We start from the raw sequence: 11,788 nt of genomic DNA, 5'->3' as shown, positions 1-11,788 counted from the left end.
CCGTGGGGGGAAGGAAGGCCAGAGCCAGACCCGGTGCTCAAGGGGCTTGTTTACCAGCAGCGCAACGGCTCCCCGGGAGCGGGGTCCCCTGCAGCACCCCTGGGCCCAGGCAACTATCCTATATAATAAAGAGGTGATATGCAAATGGACCCTCACGCTGTAACGCCATCACAAGATGGCAGCGCGCACAGCCGAGGCGGGGTTCCCGTAATGAGCCATAACAAGCTATCAGCAGGGACCTGAGGCTGCGTGGTGCAGGGCAGGAGTGGGAGACCTGAGGCTGCATCCCCTGCCCGGCAGGGCTTGATGGGTGACCTCAAGGCACGCCCCCCCCCCCCCCCCGCGCCCCGGTGCCAGGCTGAGGGACCTCAGGCCGCGCCCTCTGTCCCAGGCCGAGGGACCTGAGGCTGTGCCCCATGCCTGGCGGGGCTTGACAGGGGTGGGCTGACCGGGTCTAGATCTCACCCAATGGGGGTGGGGCTGGCCAGGTCTGGGTCTCGCATGATTTCAGGGCTGGTGCACGGGGACTTGACTCTGGGTCCCGCGGCGTGCCCCAGACTCTGACAGGAGGAAGGTTTTCATATACATTTTACTAATTTTCTTTCATCTCTGACACTTCTATTATAGAGAAAGGGCAAATAGCAATATTAAAATATTTCCTCTAATTAATCCCCTTTTAATGTGCATGAATTTCGTACACCGGGCCACTAGTCTGTATATAAAAGGCTAATGTGCTATGTGTCCCTCTGACAGTTCGCTATGACGCGCACTGACCACCAGGGGGCAGATGCTCAACACAGGAGCTGCTGTGACGCACACTGGCCGTTTACAGAGAAACGGCACCGCGGACCTGGCACCCATAAACCAACACTGGGCTTCCCCCAAGTGGGACACAGGCCCCGCCACCACCCTGGAGCGACACCCCACCAAATCGCAGCCAATGCTGCCGAGACCTCATGGCGCAAAATGCGGCCCACAGCCCAGCCCGGCCCGGAAACGGTGGCTGTCGGCGTCGGGTAATGACGTCACGTAGCAACACCCGGCTTCCTCGCCCTAGTGACTAGCCTCCTTGGAGTTTCTTCATCCCAGAAACATGACTTACTTTATAGCCAGGTGCAAGCATTTCACAGTTTAACCAAATGTCTGTGAAGCGTTTTCCCTGCCTCATCTCATTGATCCTCACAGAAGTCCTGGAGTAGGTAGACAGGAGACTCGGTGGAATCCTATTTTCTTTTCATTAGCCAGAAAACGGAGATTTAGAAAGCTTAGAAGCTTGACCTGACTGAAAAGAAGTAAGAAATGGTGGACCTTGAGAATGACTTCAGGTGTTCTCACTGCAGAATATAGGCAAACACGGCTGCCGTTAAATATTTTACCCTTTGCCCTCGCTGTGTGATCTACAGTAACAATCTGCTTCGTGTTGGTATTTACTGCTGTGTGGCTGACAGTTACCTGGAAGAGAAGTTGGGGTGCTTCACTGGGCTGGGAAAAGTTTAGCTACATCAGAAAGCAGGTCTAATGAAGCACGTTTATTCTATATCTATAAAAGGCTCAGTTGACTCGCACATGCACGACACATATAAAGCTCTCGCTGGTGCCAATCGCATGCGTGTTTCGATCTGTCATTGTTGATTGTGAATTTGGTTGGCACTTTTATTATAAAGGGCGAATAGCGATATTGAACTATTTCTTCTAATTAATTTCCTTTCGATGTGCACAAATCCGTGCACCGGGACACTAGTTTGATTATAAAGAAGAACGGAGGCTGTTTCGAGTATAATTTCTCTGAGAAAACGCTTCTTTCTGTCAAATACCAGGAGAGCCGGGAAACGCAAAGATTCTGCCTTGAATGTGGTCACTCGGGGAGGAGGGAAGGACTCAGTGTGGCTGCTCAGTGGCTATAACGGGTCTGAAACCCCGATGGAGCCACGGGCACCTCATTGTGGACCAGCCGCAGCTGGTTTCCTGTAGAGAGAGGTTCAAAGGCAGGTGGGGAGCCCTGCTCTCTCTGGAAACGATAGAGTCGCGCTTGGCAGAAGGGCACTCACCTACTCCTGGGCTAAACTGTGAGTCTGAGTGTGAGCTGTCCTGAGTGTGCATTGTCCTGGGTGTGTGCTGTCCTGAGCGTGCATTGTCTTGAGTGTGTGTTGTCCTGAGTGTGCTTTGTCCTGAGTGTGAGCTGTCCTGAGCGTGCATTGTCTTGAGTGTGTGTTGTCCTGAGTGTGAGCTGTCCTAAGCATGCATTGTCCTGAGTGTGTGTTGTCCTGAGTGTGAGCTGTCCTAAGCATGCATTGTCCTGAATGTGTGTTGTCCTGAGTGTGAGCTGTCCTAAGTGTGCATTGTCCTGAGTGTGTGTTGTCCTGAGTGTGAGCTGTCCTGAGTGTGTGTTGTCCTGAGTGTGAGCTGTCCTGAGTGTGTGTTGTCCTGAGTGTGAGATGTCCTGACTGTACATTGTCCTGAGTGTGTGTTGTCCTGAGTGTGCATTGTCCTGAGTGTGAGCTGTCCTGAGTGTGCGTTGTCCTGAGTGTGCATTGTCCTGAGTGTGCGTTGTCCTGGGTGTGTGTTGTCCTGGGTGTGTGTTGTCCTGGGTGTGAGCTGTCCTGGGTGTGAGCTGTCCTGGGTGTGCATTGTCTTGAGTGTGTGTTGTCCTGGGTGTGTGCTGTCCTGAGTGTGTGTTGTCCTGGGTGTGAGCTGTCCTGGATGTGTGTTGTCCTGAGTGTGAGCTGTCCTGGGTGTGAGCTGTCCTGAGTGTGAGCTGTCCTGGGTGTGAGCTGTCCTGGGTGTGTGTTGTCCTGGGTGTGCATTTTCCTGAGTGTGAGTTGTCCTGGGTGTGAGCTGTCCTGAGTGTGGGTTGTCCTGAGTGTGCATTGTCCTGGGTGTGAGCTGTCCTGGGTGTGTGCTGTCCTGAGTGTGAGTTGTCCTGGGTGTGTGCTGTCCTGAGTGTGTGTTGTCCTGGGTGTGTGTTGTCCTGGGTGTGAGCTGTCCTGGGTGTGTGCTGTCCTGAGTGTGTGTTGTCCTGGGTGTGTGCTGTCCTGAGTGTGTGTTGTCCTGGGTGTGTGTTGTCCTGAGTGTGCGTTGTCCTGGGTGTGAGCTGTCCTGGGTGTGTGTTGTCCTGAGTGTGTATTGTCCTGAGTGTGCATTGTCCTGAGTGTGCGTTGTCCTGGGTGTGAGCTGTCCTGGGTGTGAGCTGTCCTGGGTGTGAGCTGTCCTGGGTGTGTGTTGTCCTGAGTGTGTGTTGTCCTGAGTGTGAGCTGTCCTGAGTGGGCGCTGCCCTGAGTGTGTGAATCGCACTCATTTCCTTCCACACCTGACCGCACGGTGGGAGGCAGAGGGCTGCCCTGCTATCCAGCTGACCTCTGACCCGTCACCCCTGGAGTTCATGTCTCACTGAGCAGAGACAGGAGTCAGGAAACAGGCCGAGTCACGCACTCGTGTCCGCTGGTGGGAAAGCACACGGAGCCCGTGCTGTGGGATGATGAGTGTGTTTGTGCAACCGGAACACACGCGTGTGACGTGCGGGACACCCGCGTTACTGATGGGCAGGAAGGGTAAGTGTGTGCCACGCACACCCCGTGGCCCGGGTTACTGGCAGCAGACCAAGGCCCGCGCCCCGCACTGCGCTGGGCGGAGGGCAGGACACGGGGAGGCCCCAGGTCTCGTCCACGTGCCCCTGCGTCACCCCGAGCCCCGATCTCCTGGCTGGGCGTGGCCTCGTCCCCCGAAATCCCTCCCCACGGGGGCTCCGAGGATCACTCATGAGCTCCACGGCGCCCCTCGTTGGCGGGGGCTGCGTCGGCGCCCGGCCAGGCCTTTTATTGTCAGGAAGCACAGGCCCCGGCCTCAGGGGACTGGGGCGATCACGCGGAGTTTCCACGCAGACACGGCGCCCTGTGCGGGGACTTCACGTGTGTCATTCGCTGACGCGCTGCTCGCCTTCCCTGCGGCCACACGCCTGTTTTCCCGGTAATTTGTCTCCGTGTGATGACACATTGTTCCCAACGCTGTGTGTCCTCCGCGAGCCCCGGCCGTGGGTAAGTCTCTCTCCGTGACGTGGCTGAGCCGAGCCCGGGAACAGCCACAGGGGAGAACGGCCCGGAGTCCCGGGCAGGTGCGGGGCCGTGACCAACGTCACGTTAGTTTCTCGGCGTCGTTTCTGCTCTGGGCTCCCGGAGGCTTGGGGTCTTCGAGCAGAAGCCAGCCGGGCCCCGGAAGCTCCGAGCCGACCACGAGCGCCACCACAGGACGGCGTCTGGCGCAGGAGGGCGTGTTTTTTGTTTTGTTTTTATTTTTTTATTGATTTCTGAGAGGAAGGGAGAGGGGAGAGAGAGAGAGAAACATCCATGAGGAGACAGGATCATCCATCGGCTGCCTCCTGCACGCCCCTCACTGGGGATGGAGCCCACACCCCGGCATGTGCCCCGACTGGGAACTGAACCCTGACCTCCGGGTTCACAGGTCGACGCTCAGCCCTGAGCCCACCGCCCCAGGACCTTGTCTTTAATGAATGAGTCGGTGATGGTTCCCGAGGACGCAGACAAACACGTCCTCCTTCCTGGGGAACAGGATGGCCCCGTGGGGCCGCGGCGCTTCACCCTGACGGGTGTGTCAGCGGAAGCCGGGAGGGAGCCGCCTGGGCCCAGCCCCCGCCCCGCGCAGGGGGGAGGCCCCGTGGCCAGGGCCCGGGTGGCGCCCAGGCAGGCGGGTGCGGGCCCGGGACGCGACGCCCCGAAGTGCGTGGTGGACCGTGGCCCTCACTGTCAGCGATGGGCTCCTGCCACTCAGGATGCCTCACGTTTTGTAGACGACTTCTGAGCAGCAACACTGCAGACGAGGGCCAGTCCACGTACGGAAACCTTTCCCCTGAGAACCTTTCCTCTGTGCAAACGGGAATGTGGTTTCCGTGGAGGAGGGGGCGCTGCCGGCCCGGGACAGACCTGGGGCGGCCTCGGGAGGGGCCGGGGCGGTGCTGCCTCAGAGGCGAGGACGGGACACTGGGACCCGCAGAGAGCACGTGTCCCAGGAACCGCGCGTGGTGTCTCAGCCCGACCACACGTCACGTGAACTCCGAGTGCTCTCCGTGGGCTCGGAGCCCCGCAGCCTCCCACTGTGCGCCCGGCCGTAAACGCTTCAGGGGGCAGATCCGACCCGGGGCCGCGTCTGACTCTGATTTATCTGCTCGGAGCTCCTCGGAGCAGTCAAGCCCTTTCCCGTCAGAGGGGCCTCTTAATGGCCTTTTAATCCTTTCCTCTTAAAAGCAGAGCCTGTGATTTGCCCAGAACGAGCCAACACGGAACATCAAACACGCCCGTGTTTGGCCGTAAACCAAAAGCCTGCGACGATCCAGGGGCTGCACGTGTGGCCGACGCGTCCCCGCCCCCACTTCCCAGGCGTGCCCGGAGGACACGGCGCACGGAGTCCTCATGCACACCTGCCCCGGGCCACCTGGACACTCCCGTGCAGAGGGCTCACTGCACACACGCACACAGGCACCTTCATGCACATGCACACATGCACAGCACATATACACACATGCACACAGAGAGACACACCGGCACCCTCGTGCACATGCACCTATGCACACATGCATAGCACACTCACGCACACACATGCACAGACACACACATGCACACAGGCACCCTCACACAGACACCTCACACGCATGCACACATACACAGTACATACTCGCATGGCACACACACTTACACATGCACACAGATACACAGGCACACATACACACAGGATCATGGTAACGTGCACACCAGAGGGGAGAAACCAGCCCAAGGGAATGTCTCCACGTGACAATTGCTGGCAGCGGGTTCCTTCTCAATGTGCCGGGACAGCAATGCTGTCACGGGCGAAGCTGTTCTAAAGGACGGGGCTCTGTCTCCCTCTCTCTCAGCAAAGGGCAGGGACTGGCACTGGATCCGTGTCCCTAACCAACCCCCCGGCGCAGGGTGCGTTTTAAGGAGTCAGCGGACTGAGCGGGTTTCACGCGTCGCGGTGCGTGGTCTGAGCGTTCCCGTCTGTGATCAGGTTCCAGGTGTGTCTCCGCGTTCAGTTTTGGGCGTTCTCAATGCACACGCGCTCCCGGGCAGCGCCCGGAGGCCACGCTGCCCTCCGCAGCCGGAGGGTGAGGCCAGCCTGCTGCCCGGGCCAGGCCTCGGGCCCGGTGACCAGCCGTCCTCCCAGGAGGATCGTTGGAGGGAGCGCGGGGCGGCTTGGCCTGGGGCTGGGCGCGCGGTGGAGCACACGGCCGCCCCGGGGACCTCACGCATGTGTCTCCAGGGCCATTTTCAGCCTCGGATTCCTTTCTTCAAAGAAATCTCCCAGAAACATGAACACGTGAACAGGAGAGGGCTGTCCCGGGAGCGGGGCGGGGGCGGCCCCAGGACTTGCCGGGGGACCTCAGGCCGGGAGGAGCCCGAGGGGGAGGGGGACCACGCTCCGAGCACCTCTGTGGGGCCCAGGCAGGAGCCGCTTCCCCCCCTGCCACCAGCACACGGCCAGGCCTCCCCCTCCCGGCACCCCACCTGCCGCTGGGCCCTCAGCCCCTCACCACAGCTGCCCGCTGCCCAGGGCCCCCAGGACGGGCAGAGAGCCCTGACACTCGCCTGGAGGGCAGAGCGACGCCCGCCCCAGCGGAGCAGGGCCCTGGAGGGTGGGGACAGCGCTGGGCAATGGTGAGTGAGAGGAGCCGCTCAGGAGCCGGCAGCCTCGCAGCACGCTCCTGTCCCTGAGGCCCTGGCTCCGGCTGGAAGAGGAACATTGAAAACGGCGTTTAAGTTCACGCCGGCCCCGCCCCTGGACGTGCCGGGGGCTCCAGGGCCCTGGACACACGGGACCAGCGCCAAGGCCTGGGCGCTCGCACCCGCCCCTCCCTGCGCAGCGGGCCAGCGGGAGAGCCGGTCCCGCCTGCGGTCAGACGGGCACGTGCGGGAAAAGCAGAACAGGCCGCGGCCCCCGCTCTGCGGAGCTGGAAGGCAGAGCGCCCGCAGCAGAGGTCTCCGTGGGCACCCTGCGCCCCGCTCTCTGGGTGTGGCGTAACGGGGGGGGGGGTGCACAGGGACGGCGTGGGGTTCCGGGAGTCGGAGAGATCCCCCTTCAAAGTCCCGGGTTGGAACCAGACCCGTTTTCCGCGGCCTCACCCCTCAGACAAGACGGGGGCCGTGGTGGAACCTGCTCCTGCACCCGGGTCTGCCATTCCGCCCAGCACCCTTCGGGCGGGCCGGGGGCCAGGGACCGGGGACCGGGGACCGGGGCGGGGCTCTCCCGCAGACCAGCCCCGTGCGGCACACAGCCCGCCGCTCAGCCAGCCCGGGTCTTTACAAGCTGAGCCCGATTCCGGGCCTCGGGGGCCTCGTGCCCGCCCGCTCCCACAGGTGTGCAAACACGGGGCCCGCAGCCGGGGAAGCGAGGGCTGCGCCCCGATGGGGACCGTTTCCCGGTGAAGGCCCGGGGCTGTTTGTCCCGCTGGCTTCCTGGGAGGGGACCTGGCAGGCGGCTGGGCGCTGCCTGCGCACCTGGCCTGGCAGCCCGGCCTGCGCACCTGGCCTGGCAGCCGGCCGCCCTCCGCGTGTCTGTCAGCAGCCGCCCTGCTTGGCCCGAGGTGGCCTGGCGCTGGGAGGGCGGCTTTAAACCATTTCCCCGCGAAGCTCTCGTCTCTGAGCACGGGGAGACGCGGGAGACGCGGCAGTGCCCAGGCCGCCAACACCGAGCCCCTCCCCGTGGCGCTGCGAATGGGTCGGGCCGGAACCAGAGCAGAACCGCAGGCGGTCTCCCTCCCTCAGCCCCAGGGCTCGGGACACCTGCCCTCCCACCTCTCACACCCGCGCTTGGCTGAGGGTCCCAGGACGGGGCCACATCTACCCCCCCTGCCCTCGGGCATCCCTGGAGGCCACCTCCCGCCATCTTCATGGGCACGGGGACTGCAGGAGCCTCACTGCCCAGCCCACTCGGGAGGGGCCCTCCGGCGGCGCCCTCTGCGCCCCACCCTCCGTGAGGGAAAGGGAGATGCACCCCATGCGCTCGGCTGGGCTCAGCGTGGCCACACCCTGTCACCACGTGTCTGTCCGGCTGCCTGAGCTGCCCCAGAGGCCACAGGACATGGGAGGCAGGAGGGCCAGACACGGGGGACGGAGGCGGGGGAGGGCCGGACGCAGATGCAGCGGGAGGGCCAGGCATGGGTGGGGGGGCTGGACACAGGGAGGGGGTGGGGGGAGGAGAGCCGGACACAGATGCAGGGGGAGGGCCAGGCATGGGTGGGGGGGCTGGACGTGGTGTGGGGGGGCGGGGTGTTCCTCTGGAACCCAGTGACCTGGGCTCTGGCCCGCGAGGTTTGCGAGGGGCCAGTGGCCGGGGCCTGGGTTCAGCCCTGATCACTCCCTCTGGTTGTCACTCCTGCTGAGGCAGCGTGGCTTCCGGGTCAGAGGTCAGGAGGGCGTCTGTGGACACACTGTGTGGTCGGCAGCTGGGGCACGAGAGGGTGTGGGCCCCTGGGAGCCGGGACCCTAACACTCGTCGCTTCCCGCTGCCCACACCCCGTGCCCGCCACTCAGGACGGCGGGGACACAGCGGACACACGGGCCCGGGGGACGGGGACCTTCCGGATCCCGGCGTCTCCCCGGCTGGGCTACCCCCGGCTTCCCGGGCACCGAGGTGGCATCGCCGCGTGGTGTCGGCGCCCCGTCCCCTCCCCGCGGGGCACCTGCATCCCCCTGGCAGGCACGCCACACCCGCTCCTGACCTCAGAGACTGCCTGCGGGGAGCGGCCTGACTGTTTCACCATGAACCGTCTCGGGTTCGAGGTCACACGAGTTGCCGGTGCGCCCGTCTTTGAAAGAACCAGCTGCGCCTGAAGGTAGATCAGGGCGAGGAGGACAACGTGACCGCCAGCGCCTGCTGTGTCCCCTCAGAGGGAGGACCGGCCGGGGCCGTCAGGGGTCAAGGCCCCACGGGCGTCAGGGAGGAGCCACGGGAGACGCCGGGGACACGGGGGCCAGAGCAGGCGTCTGCTCGGCCGGGTCAGTGCCGAGGGACAGGTGCCACGGCGTCTCCGGCCCCTCCAGGCGGCGGCCACGCCAGGGCTCGGCCCAGAGCCCCCCGCCCGGGCGCGCGTGAGCCCAGCCACCAGGAAGGTGTGTCCTGGAGAGAGCAGGTGCCTCGGTTACACGGACGCGTTACCTGTCGGGGCTGTTCTGACGGACAGGGACGCGGAGGCGGGTCTTTCTGTAAACAGACGCCCGGTGGGAACGAGCCCCTGGAACACGTCCACGCAGGTGCTGCTTCCGGAGGGCAGGCGGGCGAGCGGCATCCCCTACAATCGCCCTTTCTCCTCCTATCAGCGGCACCTGCCCGGCGGGAGGCATTAAACCCCTTATCGACAACGGCCGCGGGCACCTGGGAGCAATAAAGGCGGAGGCGCTGGGAGCCGGGACCCCAGGCCGTCAGGGCCGTTGTTGCCCAGAAGGTGCAAACGCTCACATCAAAGTGGCAGAACCCCCACGGCTGGGCCATAAAGGGAGCGGCTGAATGGGGCTTTGTTGCCTCCAGGTGCTGGGGGCTGTGGGCGTGCAGAGAGGCTCTGAGAGAAACGGAAGCTCCGGAGGGTCTGGGGGAGGGGGGGGGGAACCCAGGATCCACGCCAAGGAGCCGAGACCTCAGGCACCCCACCTGCACCTCCACTAGGCCCCCTGCCAGGCAGAGGCCTCTCTGTGGGGTGCCCAGGGCCAGGCCTCACTGCCCTGAACCCGGCCGGGGTCTGCTCCCCGCAGGTGCACGTATGTGTGCGTGGGTGTGCTTTGTACGCGTGTGCCCCGTGGCACCGTGATGACCTCTGACCCCTGGCCCGGGGCCTGCGCCTCATCTTCTCCAGCTCCTGTCCCTGCTGCTCCGGAGACCTGGCCCCCCTCCCCGCCAGGCCACCTGTCCATGGCCGGACCTTACCCACTTCTCCCAACGCCCCGGGCCACCGAGACACATGGCCAGGGCTGCACGGCTGGTCAGCGCGCAGAGGGCGGGTGCGGGTCAGCGCACTGGGGCCTGGGCTCCGTCCACCGCCGCCCCCCGCCCCCCCTCCCCTTCCGTCAGGGACCCAGTTCCAGGGACCTCAGACACCTGGCGCCAGGACAAGCCCTGGGCAACAGCACCATCTGGTGGCGGGTCCTCCAGCGCCTCCCCCAGTGCTGGTCCCCGAGCCTGGTCTGAGCAGCCGCCTGCGCCTGGGAGGGACAGAGCCCAGCTCCCCCCCCCCACCCCCCCCCCCACCCCCACCCCGGTGCAGCCCTTCAAGGGCTCCCAGACCACGGCCCAGCGCCCTGGACACGCGGGGCCTGGATTCTCCGTCCTCAGCCTTCGGGACCTGGTCCGGCGTGGGCCGAGGCTGCCCCTGGTGGCAGGAGGCGGAACTGCACCATGAGGCCTGCGCCTCAGCCTCCCATCAGCCCTAGAGGGAGATTTCCAGACCATGCAGCTCAGAGCCGGTTCCAGGGGGCTCCCGGCAGGCTCCCGTGAGGCGAGCCCAGTTCCCAGCCGCTGGGTGTCCCTTCACGAACCTGCAGCGCAAACCTCCGGGGGCCACTTCATTGAAACAACAAAACCCTGTTTTATATCAATAAATTACAACGATTGCATCTAACAGAGGAGTTATAGAGGGACACAACTCTCATTACGTCCATCTTCCCATTGCGCTGGAAATACAGCCACCGTGGGGGCACGCCACTGTGCACAGTCAGATCCGACCCCATCTTCCTGGTGCAGCTACACACCCAGAGCACACGCCGGTTGTCATGCCCCATCGTGGGGAAATGAAACCAGCTCACGTCCCTGTGCGTGTGGGCACGTCCCCACCCTGACCCGACGGGCACGCCGTGGGCGGGGGCTCCTCCCAGGACCACAGGGCTGTGCCCCCCGGACACCCTGCGCCATCGAGAGCAGCACGTAGTGGGGCCACAGGAAATGGTTTCACGGGACCGAGACAGACCGGTGGATGTTGAGGGGCAGGGCCGGGCTCACGCAGAGCGTGCAGCCAGAACGCGGTTCTGGGTATTTCACACCCGCTTGGCTCCGTGGGAATCAAAGTACATGAAACGGTGCCGAGGGCAGAGTTTCGGGGTCAGGCGGCCTCGCCGTGTCTCCCTCCCTGAGTCTGGTTCTGACCCAGCAGTCCACGGGACACAGAGGGTGCAGACCCTACCCCCCCAAAAAACACACAAGGGAGACGGCAATGGTCTGCGTCTCTGGTGGGCTCCCCAGGCGGCCTCGCCTCGGCAGGGGCTGCCCGACTGACCTGGGAAAGGCCCCTCCTCCACGCAGCCTTGGCTTCCTCCAATCGGACTGTCCCTGTGGCCTCGCGTCCCGGAAAGCCAGGCCCCACGCGACCTCGTCCTGTCGCACGCAGTTGAGTGTAGTGAGCCCAGGCCGCGTCGTTCGGAGCCTCGTTGCTCCGGCTCCAGGGACGCAGACGGATCCTGCCAGAGAGGCGCTCGGCTCATTAAGAATAAATCACCCAGCCCGGCCGGTGGGGCTCAGGGGGTGAGCATCCACCTCTGACCCAGGAGGTCCCGGTGCGATTCCCGGTCAGGGCACAGGCCCGGGTTGTGGCTCGATCCCCAGTGTGGGGCGTGCAGGAGGCACCGATCGATGTTTCTCTCTCATCCTTGATGTTTCTCTCTCCCCGCTCCCTTCCTCTCTGACGTCAATAAAAACATATATTTTTAAAAAGAGCATGATCCCCGAGGGAAAGAGCTTGGACAGAGAACAGACGGAGGGAACCCCGGTTGTGGCAGGAGGA

This window comes from Eptesicus fuscus, chromosome 10 (assembly GCF_027574615.1).
Source record: "Eptesicus fuscus isolate TK198812 chromosome 10, DD_ASM_mEF_20220401, whole genome shotgun sequence".
In the NCBI taxonomy this organism is placed as follows: Eukaryota; Metazoa; Chordata; class Mammalia; order Chiroptera; family Vespertilionidae; genus Eptesicus; species Eptesicus fuscus.
The sequence above is the reverse complement of the archived record's forward strand: the minus strand, read 5'-3'. Positions refer to the sequence as shown.